Source organism: Mustela nivalis (genome assembly GCF_964662115.1).
Source record: "Mustela nivalis genome assembly, chromosome: 11".
NCBI lineage: Eukaryota > Metazoa > Chordata > Mammalia > Carnivora > Mustelidae > Mustela > Mustela nivalis.
The window spans coordinates 105,576,057-105,592,832 of record NC_139030.1 but is presented as its reverse complement, the minus strand read 5'-3'; the positions used below and the strand labels follow the sequence as shown (position 1 = coordinate 105,592,832).

At 43.6% G+C, this 16,776-nt stretch overlaps 1 protein-coding gene across 3 annotated transcripts in view; it reads right to left on the bottom strand.

Moving 5' to 3' along the window:
* The window catches only part of HECW2 (HECT, C2 and WW domain containing E3 ubiquitin protein ligase 2), a 368,867-nt gene that overhangs the window by 320,657 nt on the left and 31,434 nt on the right, over positions 1–16,776 (bottom strand). Inside the window, exon 2 of one of the 3 annotated variants that reach the window (XM_082689012.1) lies at positions 11,247–11,329. The exons of the other annotated variants lie outside the window; for them this stretch is intronic. The gene's annotated coding sequence lies outside the window, so the exon portion shown is untranslated. The remainder of the gene's footprint in view (positions 1–11,246; positions 11,330–16,776) is intronic. 3 annotated transcript variants of the gene reach the window in all.

The window sequence follows — 16,776 nt, the reverse complement described above, 5'->3', positions numbered from 1 at the left end:
TAAATTTTTCAAAGAACTAAAAGTAGCTCCCAAGAACCTGCTTAAGACAACCTCAGCCTCCGACAGCATTTTCACAGAAACAAGCTGGGGTTCATCTGCCACCTCTGATGGCTTCACCAGGCTGGAAAGGGTTAACTAGAAGGAATGGGGCACTACTGTGCTTTTCTCGCCACAAAATGTATGAGGGCAAACCATCTTGCTACAAGCTTCAAATACCAAGATCAAATCCTGTTTCCATCGCCACACAGTTCGGCACATCTAAATGGGGAAATCTTTTAAACGGCAAACAGTAAATTAGCATAGCAGCTAACTCCTCAACTAACTAGTCTTCTTCAGAATTTGCACAACAACATGACTAGGAAGCAAACAAATTGTCAACACAACTCTTCTTCCACTGCTAAAAAAGCTACCCCTAAAAAGCCATATTTAAAGCTTCAGGCCTCATTTCTCGCAGCACTCCCAGAAGAGGGAAAACAGATTTCCCAGTTTGTGAAAATCAGTGCTGCTTTCAGCAAGTTGGTAAAGACTTCCATTGCAGAAACGGAAAATCAGGATCATACTAAAATAGAAAGGGTTGGTCCTTACCACCCATGCGAGACATACAGACTGTTCACCATGCTGCCTTTGTTATTTAAGAGCTGCTTCCAACGTGGTGCAGGGAAAGGACAAGATTCCGAATGCATCAATGTTTAGAAATTTTATACTGTGCCACATCACATTCACATGCCACAGGCAGAGTCTGGGTGCCTCTGCTGCAATGCCTTGCGTCAGGCACTGGAGGATCTGCTAAGACAAATTACAAGACAATTTAATTAGAAGACTCAGCCCCTAACCGTATACCTTTCTAGGTCTGTCTCTGGCAAAGTCAACCCTAAATGTATACCTAAGAGCCCTGGCCATTCTCCACACCACGCCACCCACCAACCTCACCCCATCCCCCACCACCTCCCCTATCTCTAAAGGCTATAGTCACTTTGGAAATGCAGAGACAGAGACGATGTGAGTTCAAAAGCAGCAAAAGTCAGAGAAAGTACAAACAGCTTAGAGCAGACATCTTTTTTATTGTCCCTTCACTTTCGTTCAGACGGTCTGAAATTGCTCATTTCATGATGATACACTGCCTCAGATGTCATCAATTAAAGATTTGAGTCAACAAGCATTACTTGTTTTTAAAAAAAAAAAACAACCTTCAGGGGAATCACTATACTATGAAGAACTGAATCAGATTGCTTTCTACTCTAACGTTTATCAGAGAACAGCTACAGAGGGAAGAAACGGATGAATGAGGCTTAATAATCTGCGAGCACTTTAGAACAATCTGGAAAGGTAAAGTGGGCTGTCAGGAACCATATGGCATCCTAAAAACTTAAGGTCCCTTTCTCTAAATGACCATGTCGGCTATGGAGGACACACGGAATAAATTAATGATGAACAGTTCTTGCAGAAGGTAACCTGACACACACGCGGACGCTTCTGGAGAATATTCCCGGACCCTCCAGCTTATCCAGCTCCGAGTTTATGAGTTTCCGGTGCACCTCGGTGCATGGCTTGCCACTGTGAACTGACAGCTGTGGCAGCATTCTGTAGAAGGGACTACTGCAGGGGCCACAGGACCACAAGTGAGAGCTGCACTGGAAAAATCAGAAATGTCAGTGGGCACTTGCTTTCCAGAATGTGTCTAAAGCCCATAAACCTTAAAAGCTGGCAGACTTGGCCTCACAAAATCTCAGCTGCCCCCATCAACTTCCAGAATTCTTCTACTGATAAGCAGAAAGAGAAGTAAAAAATACGTAGTAACTTCTTAAAAACCATGAATCTTGCTATTCGGTGCCTAGAAACCCTCCGAGGGCTCATCTCCAGATGGGAAGGGGAAAGTTACACATCTCAAAAAGCTAAAATGGCAAACGATCTTTAGAAAGCACATAATCCAACTTTCTGGGCTAGAAGCTGAGAGCTACGGGGCCAGTCACCCCCCCCATACAATCTGCCAAATGGCCACTGTGCTTAGGAATAAAGCGACCACCAATCCACCAGGTTCCAAGTCCTGACTTCCACCTCAGTGGTGGTGCTGGGCGGAAGGCAGTGGCAGCCCCAGCTGAGCAAGCCCAGAGCTCCCCACGTATCACCCATCTCGCGTGTGGGGGACACACAGCACTAATTTCATAGCCAGATCACCCGACTTCAAATACAGAGACCAAGAAGGGTGGGTCTCGTAGAAGCAAAGGAGTGGGCAAAAACCAATTCCTTTCTGTTCCATTTTGCCTAAAGTCATTCCATCCTAGGCAGAAGCAAGGAAAGTGTTCCTCCTCCTCCTCCCTCCATGTCCGAAGCCTCCGGCTCGCAGGAAACACTTCCGTTACCACATAGGGCAGATCAGTTTCACAGGAGACCCTGAACACCATGACGGAATTTCCAGGAAAATGTGCTCCGAGACATAAACAAAAACAAAAGCACACTGTCCATTGGGACACCTGTTTGGAATCTGAGAATGTGCTGTGTATGTATAGGGACACGGTGAGAAGTGAGAAGAACAAAAGCCTCTGACTCTTGACTGTGGAGAACAGAATGGCAGTTCCCGGAGGAGAGCAGGGTGGCGGGACAGGGGAAAGGGGACGGAGATTAAGGAGCACCGACCACGATGAGCCTGAGCAGCATACGGAACTGCCGAAGTCATGACGTTGTACACCTGAAACTAACATAACACTGCCTGTTAACTATACTGAAGTTGAAGTTTTCAAAAAACTTAAAAAAAGAGAGAGCGAGAGAGAATGAAAGCCTCTGGATAGAAGGCAAACAGATCCGAAAGGAATTCAAACATCCGATCCAGAGACCCGCTAGCGAAATCCAAAGGTTTATAATTCAGTTGAAGCTGGCGATCGGGAGACGATCGGGAGATGGCAGAGCTCTTGGCCTGCCGGGCCAAAAGCTTGACCAGACAGGGCACAGATGAATGTGATTATGGAAAGGCTTCTCGTAAAACCAGGGACAGCATGAACCAGGCTGGAAAACAGACCAGGCCGAGGTGTGGCTAAACAGCACTCAGGAGCCTAACAGAGACCGTGGAGAATGGCAGCCATTTCTCTGCCCTACAGAGAGCCTTCCCCGTATCCTCCTTACCCCGCTCCACAGAGTGATTGGTCCTTAGTGTGTCTCAACTGCTTGTGATAAAGACCAACAAGGGAAATGAGAAAGGCGCCGGTGGTTGTCAAATCTTAAAGCATCTATGACCACTTGGAGAGTTTGTTTAAAATTAAGAATCCCAAGCCCCACCCCAAGAGGCTCTAATGCAGGCGGTTCCGGATGCGCTCTGGCAAACAGTGAATGACTGTGAGGGCAATAAAAAGGGTAATTTGCTGGCCAGGACAGCAGCTCCAGATTTGTTCTGACAGCATACAGAGCGCCGTGCACACTCTGCACTCCACAGAGAGGTTCCCGCAAAGGAGTTCGGAAGCACCGCCCACATCACGTCTACGGGAGAGTCGGGGCTCCGATCTGAGCACCCTTCTATTGGGGCAGTCACCTTGGAGGCCAGTGAGTCAGACTTAGCCAGTGCCCCACCATGCCCACTAAGGAGTTTTGTTGTTTTCTTTAAAGAAATGACTTGTCCTGAGGCACTGGGGTGGCTCAGCCTGGTAAGTGTCTGACTCTTGATTTCGGCTCCGGTCATGATCTCAGGGTCATGAGATCGAGCCCGCATCAGGCTCCGCACTCAGCAGGGAGCCTGCTTGAGGCTCTCTCTCTCTCCCTCTCCATCTGCCCCTTCTCTTCCCTGAAATCAACAAATAAATCTGGTTGAAAACTCTGAGTTTGTAAAACTATGCGAAGTGTCACAAGCCAACACGTCCTGACGCTCCTGCTTTTGTGTGTGTAAGGTTTCCTCCCCGGTACCTTCATTTTCACATGAGAGACAATTCTGGGGATGTGAGAGAGAATAGAGGCCGGCTGCTCCTCAGAACTTACCAGAAAGAAAATCTTAGTAACTTGCGTGGAAACCAGCTGTTGCCTCCACACCAAATCAGCCCGCTGCCATGGCAGTTTCCTTGGAGCTGAAACACTCTTTGAAGGTGGGAAAAAATATCTCTGAACAAAGAAAACAAGTCCTTCCAACAGTGAGAAGTGCTAGTCTGGAAAGGAAGAGTCTATTTAAATTCTCCAATTCTAAAAGCACATAACTATTGCCTAAATGGCAAGAAAGAACGGCAGGAACCCAGAAGTATCCTTAGAGCCTCAAGCTGAGACTAAAGATGGGCTGGAAGAGAAATTCTGAACCCTGCTGGGCTCTTGTCTGAGAAACTACTGCAGGACCCTGGGCTCATTTTACAAATGTGTCAGATGGGGATAAGATTCCCTGCCATCTCTCCCCACAGGAAGTGGCAAAGTTTGAATGACAGAAAACAAGGGAGAGCTTTCCATAAAATATTAGCCAATAAACAAATATTTTATCACATTTTTATGCCCATGATTGCTATCCTGTTATTCCTTTAAGGCTTTTAAAAATCAACACAGTAGGGGCGCCCAGGTGGCTCAGTGGGTTAAAGCCTCTGCCTTCGGCTCGGGTCATGATCCCAGGGTCCTGGGATCGAGCCCCGCGTCGGGCTCTCTGCTTGTTAGGGAGCCTGCTTCCTCCTCTCTCTCTCTCTCTGCCTGCCTCTCTGCCTACTTGTGATCTCTCTCTGTCAAATAAATAAATAAAATCTTTAAAAACAACAACAACAACAACAACACAGTAGGGGCACCTGGATGACTCAGTGGGTTAAGGCCTCTGCCTTCGGCTTAGGTCATGATCCCAGGGTCCTGGGATCAAGCCCCACATCAGGCTCTCTGCTCAGCAAGGAGCCTGCTTCCCCCTCTCTCTCTGCCTGCCTCTCTGCCTACTTGTGATCTCTATCTGTCAAATAAATAAATAAAATAAAATCCTTTTTTAAAAAAATCAAAAGAGTAAGTAGTCACTCTACCCATTAGTGATCTACTTATGAATCTTTTTAAAGTTACCATGCTAGGGTCACCTGGCAGTTCAGTCAATCAAGCATCTACCTTCGGCTCAGGTCATGATCTCAGGGTCCTGGGATGGAGTCCCATGTCGGGCTCCCTGCTCAGTGGGGAGTCTGCTTCTCCCTCTTCACTGCCCTCCCCCTGCTTGTGTTCTCTTGCCCTCTCCCTCTCTCTCTCTCTCTCTCTCTGTCAAATAAATACATAAATAAAACCTTTAGTAAAAAGAAAAGTTACTATCTATAAGCTATGTCCACAATAGTCAACTATGGAAAGAGCCATGATATCGGTTGACCAATGAGTGCATAAAGAAGATGTGGTGTGTGTGTGTGTGTGTGTGTGTGTGTGTATGTGTGTGTGTTGTGTGTGCGTGTGTGTATACACCACACACACAACTCAGCCATCAGAGAGGATGAAATCTTACCATTACATCGATGTGGATAGAACTGGATGGTATTATGCTGAGCAAAATAGATCAATCAGAGAAAGACAAGTGTCACACGGTCTCACTCATATAAGGAATATGAGACACAGCGCAGAGGATCCCAGGGGAAGGAGGGAAAACGGAATGGGAAGAAATTGGAAGGGAGACAAGGCATGAGAGACTCTTAACTATGGGAAAGAAACAGGATTGCTGGAGGCGGGGTGAGTGGGGGGATGGGCATGGGATGTGATGAGCACTGGGTGTTCTATGCAACTGATGAGTTACTGAACTCTACATCTGAAACTAATGATGTTCTATATGTTGGCTAATGGAATTCAAATGTTTTTTAAAGTGATTATGCTAAAGACATCTGTCAATGTCAATGAAATTGATCAGTACTGAGTAATCAAGTATAGGAGAGACGTATTTGTGCCTAAAAAATCTAAATCTCAAATACTATTGTCTATCATACATTTTTCTGAAACCAAGTATAAAAATCATACACGGAAGCACAACATTTGTAACCACTACACTTTCTCCATGGAATGACCACGCAGTGAAATGACTGGTTGTCTTATTTACATGACAGAACGTGAGTAGCAGGAGCTAGAAAGAAAAGCAAAACAAAACGGAACATGGACATTTAACATTGGGGCAAGAGTAACCTAAAAACAAAACAAAACAAAACAAAACCTTGGGGCAAGAGGCTGTCCCTAAAACTATCCTTGCTCGTCTGTGCTCTTCATCCATCAGTATCTTTATATTAAAAACGCTCTTACCCCCTCCTGCAACACAGCCTTCACTTACCAACCACCCCAAAGACCAGTGCTCTTCCATCCCTCCACAGAACATACTGAGTGGTGCCCACAGAACCCCCGGGAGGCCACCACCAGGCTGCCTGTGCACCTGTGGTCCCATCAGCTGACTCTCGTGCCCCCAAAACCAACTGTGTTGGATCCCAGACCTGTTTATGCCAGTTCTACCTGTTATTGATAATTATATAATTGAATTAAATATTATGTAAACCCCAGAAATTTGAGAGCAAAAAGCAAGAGTGATCGTTACTATGGAAACTAAGTTAAATGCTTTAGAAAGATCTTGTAAAGGCAAGTAACTAAAAATATCTTCTGTCAAATTAAGAATGAGTAAAGGATTAGAGAAAGTCTTAAAATTCTAGAATTCTTCACTCAGCCTGACTCACAAGAGTCCCTGGGTACCTTCCCTAGAGAAGAGACTGAAACTTCCAAGCACGGAGGAGGCGGACTGAGTGCAGCTTACACAAGACAGTCCATGAGGAGCTCCTGTGAGCAGGTACAGACTCAAAGAGAAGACCACAGTCTTATGTCCAAAGACAGGGGGGTGCGCACAGAGATTTCTTTACTCGTCTCTATGGCTCTGTTTTAACGGACTCTTTATATTTAAAGACCCTTCATAATAAAACATTAAAAAAAACTTCTGCTTTTATTTCAAAAATTTAAGTCTCAGAAACCAGGGGCGGGGGGGGGGGGGGTGAAAGGTGAGGGGGCAGTGGTGGTAAGACTCTTAAAAACAAACTCCTGCAAAAACTTGAAGACCTTCTTAGAAAAAGATCCAACATCTTTATCAATAGGCAAAAAGAACTTCCTGAACCAATAATGCAGTAAAGAGAGAGAGAGAGATTGTACCCCAGTGTTTATAAGTATATAAACAGCATGAGAAATTGAATAGAACCTGAATGAAACACAAGGACAAAATTGCAAGTTACAGGAAAGCACAGTAAACAAGGCAGAACAAGAGGAAGGCGCGGCACGAAAACGACACTGGACATTTGGTAAAATGAAAAACAAATGTGAGAAAATTAAGCCACGGTTAAAATGTGGATTTTGAAAAACTACCTCCTGTCACGAGAAACTGCTCACAACGTGACTTTAAGGTATTTTATTTCTTCCACAATTTTAGGAATAGTAATATATACACACAGGGTACAACCCTCAGAGACGACAAATGAGGAAACACTGAAAAGCAAGTGTCCCTCACATTCCTCTCCTTCAGCCACCTGTCGGTCCCCGGAGCCGACCACTATAATCAGCTTCAATGTCCTTCTAGGGACAGTGCATGCATACAGGTGTGGATGTATGTAAATACGAATAAAATTTTAAGCGCAAAACTCAGGACAAATACAGATATTTCTAAAAAAATCTATCTACAGGTCCTCCAGAAAGTCTCAGTCCACTGTTGCAAAACGACCTCACAATTCCACAGGTACCATTTTTGGGAAATGAATTCCATCCAAAGTCATATTTTCACAGCACAAAAATAGGAATGGGAAGAACAATAGTGCTCCTTCTCAAAGAGCAAGTCAAATCAGAGGTCTCTAGAGAATATTTATACCAGATACAAAGATGGCCAGACGACAGGTCTGATCTGTTACGGCAATTCACGTCTTCCTCCTGCCCTGCCCTTTTAAAAACTGGCATGCCACACGTACAGGGTGGTAATCGGTGTGGGAATTCAGAAGAAAAAAGCAAGCAGGAACAGCAGGGGAAAGGAGACCTCCATGGGCCTCAAACCTCAGGCTTCTCTTGTCCAAGTCTGAACTCTGCATGACCATCCAAAGACTCTGGAATCTGATGAGTTGCCATGCTCAGAGTAGACCCTCGTCCTGGACAAACTTGCCGCACGGTAACTCGTAAGATCTACAAGTGTGCGCGTGTGGGTGTGTGTACATGTACGCATATATGCTTACGGAATGCCACAGTGTTCGTGTGCAGGGAGAACTCTGTCAAGGAGCCTTCAACACTCAACACGGAGGCAAGAACATTTTCTTTCTGTGGGCACATCAAAACCAAATAACAGAACGACAGAAGAACTATCATTTCTGCCTATCCAAATCCATTCTTCCCTTCTGATGTCAGACTTTTACTTCTGAGAACTTTTCATTCCCCATTAGCAGAACCCACATTTAGATGGTTGGGCAGGCACACGTCCAAGCACTGGCCAGTCCCAGGGCTGAAACTGCCCCCCTAATTGGCTAAACTGTGAGACTACGAGCAGGGAGATGCAGAAAGTCCCCTCAAGAAGAGGGAGCTCTGACTAAAAGTGACGCCAAACAGGTGAGCGGAACCAAGACATGAAGAGAGACATTGCCTGATAAACCTTTTAACATGGACGTCAAGCCATGCCTGACACCAGGATACACACTGAGCTCTTCATTTACGAGAGACAATAAACTCCTCTCTTAACCCACTGTGAGGTGGGATTTTGTCTCTTGCAAACAAAAAGAAGTCCTAATTAATATGTAAGTGTTTTCACAGAGAAAATGAAATTGGACTAAGGAAGGTTTATAATCTGACTTAAATGTTTAATCAACATGAAAGTAGCTTAATGAACCCATAGCCACACCAGGGCGAGCCAGGGCACTTCCTCGGCCACTCTTCTGTCCTTCAACATCTGACGACCCCTCCTGCACTGACACATTTGCTCTTAAACCATGCTCACACGTTCAGTCTGTCTGGCAAGCCTGTAGTCATTCTGTCTCTGGTCCATTTAACTAACTCTCAGAGGGCAAATCACATATCCTTTGCTCCCAAGTTCTTAGGGGATGCACCGCTGGGTCCCGAGCACTGAGAGTAATCGAAAAGCACTTAATAGATTATTAAATTTTATGGCACCCACGAGAACTCATAACGCATCCAAATTAAATGCTATGAATTTCTTCCAGTGAATTCTAGCATCAAAAAATCATTTACTGGAACAGAATGACACACTCAACAGTTTCCAACTATGAGAATATATCAATGCTATTTTTATTTAAGGTGAATACACCGCACTGGTACTTTAAGATGAGTTCTCTAAACCCATTTTATTTTGATGATAAGGAGCTGTTTATACTCACTCCAATTCACAGGACAAGACATAAGTATATACATTTGTAGGTTACACTACTATTAGAGCTGCCTGTTGTGCAAATAATGGCTGCAGTGTACTACTTTTCTTCCTCCTTTCAGGCCCAAATACTGTCTGTGGTTAGATTCTTGAGTGCCACGTCCCAGCTCCCTGTCCCAATTTACCCATGGGTAGAGAGACACAAACAGCTTCTCCTCAAGCTATTGACATCATCTGCTTTTGTGCCTCTCTCACTAGACTCCGCTCTTTGGATGCCTCGAACACTAGTCTAGCATGGCGTCTGGCACACACTCTATAAACATTAGTGTGTGGATTTAATTAACTACACTTGTCAGCAATTTACCAGAGGATCTGGTCTGTGACCCTTATGTCCCTGCTCGGTTGCAAGCATCAAAGAAAGTACTAGAAAGGAGTCTTACAAACGTGACATCTGCCCTCCCTTCAAGAACAAAGGGTCCAGAAACACTTTCTTGTGGACAAGTTTTCAACCTCTGTAAAACCTATCTTGCAACTATGGTTATCAGGCCCAGGGGCTGGCGTCTGTCTGACCTAAAAAGGTGTCACATCTCGACTGGACATAAGGAAGACCACTGGCCTTCCACGCGGCCAGGCATGTGAGCTTGACCCCAGGAGGGACAAAGTGTACTCAACAGTGAGGAAACCACTCGGTCAGATCCTTTCTCAGAAGGTGTGAATGCAACTCGGACAGAGAAAGCCGTCAGAGGCCAGCACAGAACAAAATCGAGAGAAAGCTAAAAACCGAAACTCTAAAGCAGGAGAAGCCAAGATTAATCCAAAGCTAGGAGGCCTGTAGGGGAGAGGAAGTTTACAAGACCACAGAGGAAGCGTGGAAGCAGAAGGCACAGCAAGAAGCTGAGAGAGTGTCAGGGAAGTACTCCAGGCCCTGGAATGCGGCCTCCAATTTCCTTCACGATACAGCATGAGGTCAGTGGATCAAAAGGCCACGTGAAGAGACAGTTACTCTGAGTTTTCCAGTTATCTTTGCCTCAACTAAAAAGCTGAGGTTGTCAATGATCAAAATGGACATTAGAAGTGGGTTTTTATTGTTGAAATCTGAGATGTCCACAATTTATGAGTTGGCCAGAAAACCTTCGGGGGTGCCCCGCCCTTTGTGAAGGGGTGTGTTCTAGCGTGTTCACCAGGCTGCTCTCGGAACGGGCCGCAGGCCGCACTCCGCACTCGGTCCCCAGTCTGGATGATCTTGACCGTCCGGCGCCAAAGCCAGGTGCAACGGACTCCTGCCCCCACAACACTGTCTTATTCCCCTCAAGTGAATCTCTTGAGCAAGGCAAGGAACATCCAAAAGGACAGAGATGCAGACTTTATTAAACGTATAAAATAAGTTGCAGGTGTATTTTTACGGCCCTTTTACAAATGCACGTTTGGCTTCCATCTCTGGGGCGGGGAGTTGTTGGGAGACCTGAGCCCTCACCTTCCTCTGACTACTGGGGTGTGTTCACTGGGGGGTTAGACTCAGGCGCTATTACACAGAAACCAGAAAGAAAAGTGGCTTGACCAAGACCCATATTTATGTGTTAACGTCTAACAGTCCAGAGGTAAACCAGTCCGTGCAGGAAAAGCTTCCACTTCCAGCCCCAGCCGCTGTTTCAAGCCTCCCCATCCCCAGTCGGCAGGAAGGCAGAGAGAGGAACGGAGGGCCCGCCCTTTCCCCACCGGCTGGACTTGATCCCGCAATCATGCCCAGCTACAAGGGCAGCAAAAAAACTAATCCCTACGTTCGCAAGCAAAGGACAACTGAGTGAAATTTATGCCGTCATTCATCATGTAGGGGCCTCCTCCTCTGCGCAGCTCCCATCACTTGAGGAAACTTGAGTGAGATCGATTCTTCACAGTACGGATGAGTCTAATATAGCAAATCCACTCACTGCCTAAATAATACCAATAAGATGGGCGGGGGATGGGGTACCCGGGTCATGGGCAGGAAGGAGGACACTAGACATGACGAGCGCTGGGTGCTACACGCGGCCAGTGAATCAATACATTCTACACCTGAAACCAATAATACACTATACGTTAACTAAACTGAATTTAAATATTTTTTTAAGATTTTATTTATTTATTTGACAGAGAGAGATCACAAGTAGGCAGAGAGGCAGGCAGAGAGAAAGAGAGGAGGAAGTAGGTTCCCTGCTGAACGGAGAGCCTGATGCAGGGCTCGATCCCAGGACCCTGAGATCATGACCTGAGCAGAAGGCAGAGGCTTAACCCGCTGAGCCAGCCAGGTGCCCCTGTCCCTAACCTTCTTCAGTCACCTTAATTAGAGACACCTGGATCACAAGGGCATGTAATCTCCTTGCTCAGCACAAAAAGACCCCACACAGGTCAGTGTAACAAGTAAAGCCACTGATTAAATAATAAAGGAAAATCTCTGTCAGTGTTCCAAACTGCATTACTGCGTTAGAGCAGCTGTAACAAACACCACAAACTGGGTGGCACGGAAACAGAACTTTTTTGTCTCACAGGGAAGGCGAGGGCGCATTCCAGATGTCAGCAGGGTCGGCTCCCCATGAGGTCTGTGAGGAAAGGATCGCTCTAGGCCTCTCACCTGGCTCGCAGCTGGCCCTATTCTTGTGTCTCTTGACAATGTCTTTCCACTGTGTGTGGCTCAGCATCAAAATTTCAACTTTTTACAAGGACACCTGTATGAGAGCCCACCCAACCACCTCACTTTAACTTGATTATCGCTGCAAAACCCCCTCTCAAAATAAGTTCACCTTCTGAGGTACTTGTGGTTAAACTTCAACATATGAATTCGCAGGGAGGGGGCAGGGAGGCCTGGGGCCCACTATTCAACCCCTAACACAAGCTCCCTGTAAAGCGGAGACCAAACATTAAATATTCCCTCCACTCATTATAACCTTTTTAAAGCCTTTCTATTGGAAAATATAACAGATACAGAAAAATGCATAAGACCTAAATATACTATGTAGCAAATAATTATGAAATAAGCACCTGCGTAACTGCTGTTTGGGTCCCAAAAAACTGAGCACTGGCAAGAACCAGGAGCCCCTGTAAGCCTCTTCCTGATCACAAATTTCTTCTTCTTCCACAAGGTTGATCATTACTCTTAGGAAAATGACTTCTTTCCTTTCCTACATAGCCTGCCCATTTCTGAATACATCCTGAAACACAGTTTGGTTTTACCTATTTTTGAACCTCTGATGAATAGAGTTATGTTATCACGTATCATTTGGGGTCTTCTATCCCTTAATGTATTGGTAAGGTTTATCCATATATTTATTTTTTTAAGCGGTTCCAAACAATATGTCATTAACCCATATCTAATTTTGTTAGTTAAAACTGTATTTTCTCTGATATTTACCATTCTCACTCTACATACCCACAGCTTTCCATGTCTACCTCAAAGTCCCATCTGTATCTACAAACTACTCTAAAACTTACTCTTAACAGTTGTTTTCCTGGGGTGCCTGGGCGGCTCTGTGTGTTAAAGCCTCTGCCTTCGGCTCCGGTCGTGATCCCAGGGTCCTGGGATCGAGTCCCACATTGGGCTCTCTACTCAGTGGGGAGCCTGCTTCCTCCTCTCTCTCTGCCTGCCTCTCTGCCTACTTGTGATCTCTGTCAAATAAATAAATAAAAATCTTTAAAAAAAAAAAAAAGTTTTTATCCTTACCAAAAAAGCCTTTTGTGTTTAAAACTTCTGTGTAGACAGATTATAAGACAAGCAATTTTCTTCAGTGTTAGCTCTGCAGACATTTTCCCAGAAAATACTCACAGCAAAGTTTATTTACCAATTGACTTGACATGCTTCAGGCAACGCTGTAATATTCTGGGTTGAGGGCGCCTGGGTGGCTCAGTGGGTTAAGCCGCTGCCTTCGGCTCAGGTCATGATCTCAGGGTCCTGGGATCGAGTCCCGCATCGGGCTCTCTGCTCAGCAGGGAGCCTGCTTCCTTCTCTCTCTCTCTCTGCCTGCCTCTCAGTGTACTTGTGATTTCTCTCTGCCAAATAAATAAATAAAATCTTTAAAATATATATATATATATATTCTGGGTTGAACTGGCTCACAAGCCATTTCTCACAAGGTTTGTGAACCACCAGGAAAAGGTGAGAAAGAACAGGGCTCAGTGGTCTGAGGGGACAGTCGTTTGCCAGGGGTTAGTCGTTTGCCAGGTTTCACTGATGCACAAAGGAACTCAAAGGAAAGACAAGAGTGTAACCCGGGGGACTCCACTGATGACAGAAGCCTGCCTAATCTGTGGGTTTTCAGTGGTCAGAGACTTGCTCCTTGGTCCGTTCTATTGAGATATGCTTATCCTAATGGTCTCAGCACTCTGCCCTCGCCTGCCTACTTCCCTTCCTGTCTGTGGTCTCAGGCTGGGCTCTGACACTCGTCTGGTTATTAACTCATCTACTTGCGAATGCCCTGGCCCTGCAGAGGCAGATTGACTTTCTACCCTGCAGCTGGTATTGTAAGCTCAGATCCGAATTCCGGCTTCCGAGTCTCCATCCACACTTCATTCTTGATCCCAAAAATCGGTTGTGTTTTCCAATCCCGACTTCATTCAAGTTCTAACAGTGAGGTGACCCCCCGACGAAATGAACCACAACTGGAAAGCTGTTTTTTTTTTCTGTCACTCTAAATGTATCCCTATAAGTAGAAATGAGCTAAATAAAGAAGGAAATTAAGAAATTACTACAGACATGAAATTTTCACTAAAGGTCTTTAAATAGTAAAACAGCTTCACTTTTCAAATTTATTAATTTTTAGTCTCTATAAAGTTATTAAGAATAAAGGAAAGCTACTCTTATTTCTAATACTCAGAGATAATCACTGTTAACATTTTGACACATATCCTTCCAGACTATTCTTTTCTATTCATTAATACATAGGTAAACAGATAAAAAATGAGATCATATTATAATTTATTTTGTGACTACCTTTATTGTCTTAAAAAAAAAAAAACACCCCAATGTATAGCTTTTATCCAATGAGGCCAGTTGTAGAAATTTTAACTAAAAAATAACTAAAGCTATATTTTTTTAACTAAAGATACATATTAATTAAATTTTAGTTAAGGCCTTTATAGGAATGTTTAAATCCTATAGTGAGACATAATTTAAAATAGCAAATATTCAACAACAAACTGTGGAATATCTGTGAGGTGGACTTCAATGCATCATATTAAGAATGATGTTGTTGGGGGCGCCTGGGTGGTTCAGCAGATTAAGCGTCTGCCTTCGGCTCAGGTCATGATCCTGGGGTCCTGGGATGGAGCCCCATGTCCGGCTCCCTGCTCATCAGGGAGTCTGCTTCTCCCTCTCCTTCTGCTGCTCCCCCTGCTTGGGCTCTCTCACTCTCTCTGTCAAATAAACAAATAAAATCTTTAAAAAAAAAAAACCTAAAACCAAATTAAATTTAAAAATCTTTATTAAAAAAGGAATGATACTGAAAAGTATATTTTTATATGGAAAAGTACAGGCTAAAAAAACCGTATGCAAAGAAGATTGCTTTTTTAATTAGTGTGAGTATCCACATGCGTACACATATATAGAAAAACACTGCCACGGAGACTGGTAATGTCAGGGACAATTTGTTTCCTTCAATGTGCTTAACTATATTTCCAGTGGACACATATTACAATCATTTAAAAAAAGCTATACAATGTTTAAAAAAATACGAAGACCATCTTCTGGCAGAATTTTTCTTTATACCATCATTTTTAATGCCAAGTAAAACTCCATTGTAAGAATGTACTATAATTTATTAGGCATCCATTTAAATAATCTTTTCCATGAAGTTATATATGTTTGATGAATGAGAACATTCCATTCTGATCTTCTATGGTGGCAATCTGTTACAGTTTAGACCAAATACGGTCAACTACAACAAGATGTTAAAAGAAACCTTAGTTACAACCCCCGAAAGATTAATGACCGAAAAGAATTTATAATAAGATCAAAAAAGATTTTCAATCTTTCATACCTTATCACTGGCTTGTAAGCAAGACAGTGCTACACATTCAAACTTCTGGTCAGGATAAAATCAAAGAATTTGCCTTCTTGCCCAGTATTTTTACTGCCATTGTCTCCATAAGCAACTAGGAAATTCATTGAAAATCCAAATGTCCCTCTGCATCACCACAGAACAGGTAAACAGCTCTATCTGCTTAATATGTTAGGAGAGTGCCCGAGAAACACAACACCTTAAAAAAGGAAAAGTTTCACAATGAAAACAACTAAGAAACACACCCACCTCATTTTATGAGGAAGCAAACACAGTAACTCTTACAGCCAAGGACAGGAGCGGGAATTAAGGGAAAATAATAATTAGATACTATTTTTTACAAGCTTTGTATGAGATCTTAAAAGAACAAAAAATTTCAAGCTATACAAAGTGAAAGACTATAGAAAACACAATTTCGAATCACTCCACCCTAGGAAATGGAAAGACTAATATTTGTAGACAGCACCAGGCAGAAGTTGGCTTCTGTTTACCACTAAAACTCTCTTCCAGATGATAATTCAAAACAAATGAATGCCTGAATTTAATATCCTTTTAACATATGTGTAATTTCTCTCCACCATATATAAAGATTTAAAGCTCTACAATACTATACAGTTTCAAGATACCTAAATATAGTGTCTGATAACTTTGTTTAAATGGTAAACATGAGGGGCGCCTGGGTGGCTCAGTGGGTTAAGCCGCTGCCTTCGGCTCAGGTCATGATCTCAGAGTCCTGGGATCAGGTCCCGCATTGGGCTCTCTGCTTGGCAGGGAGCCTGCTTCCCCCCCCCTCTCTCTCTCTGGCTGCCTCTCCATCTACTTGTGATTTCTCTCTGTCAAATTAATAAATAAAATCTTTTCAAAAAAAAAATGGTAAACATGATTATAAATTTCTTCTAAACTCAGATATATAATAACTACACCCTGATTTGTAAGAGAATCAACATGAATTGGAAATTACTGTAAATGTTGAGGAAATGGAATTTATTTAATCATACATTCTTTTCATGAACCTCTACAATCCAACTCAGGAACCAAACCTTTCCAGAAACACTTTTTTCCATGGTCATCAGTGACTTTCATCATACCATATGCAGTACTTCTCATTCTCGAACTTTCTTTTCCGAGCATTCTTACTATTCAGTACTGCTCTTTCTTAACATTCTCTACTCTCCAGTAATTATAACAATATACGATCCTGATCACCTCTCTCCTCTCAATCTCCATTAAGTCAAACATTACTTAGAGCCCAAGAGGAGATGGACACAACACTATGTCCTATAGATAAGGAAGGCTCTAGATATGCCTGGTCCTTGAAGAGAGAGAAGCAGGAAACTAGTATTTCAGCCCCAAATAATAAGAATCATAATGACCAAGTAGGTGTAAGAATATCAGTGAAAAATATTTTAAGCTTTAATCAGAATTTAGAATTTATGGTCAAATAAGGGTTTCTGGAAGCTGTGAGGCTAACCA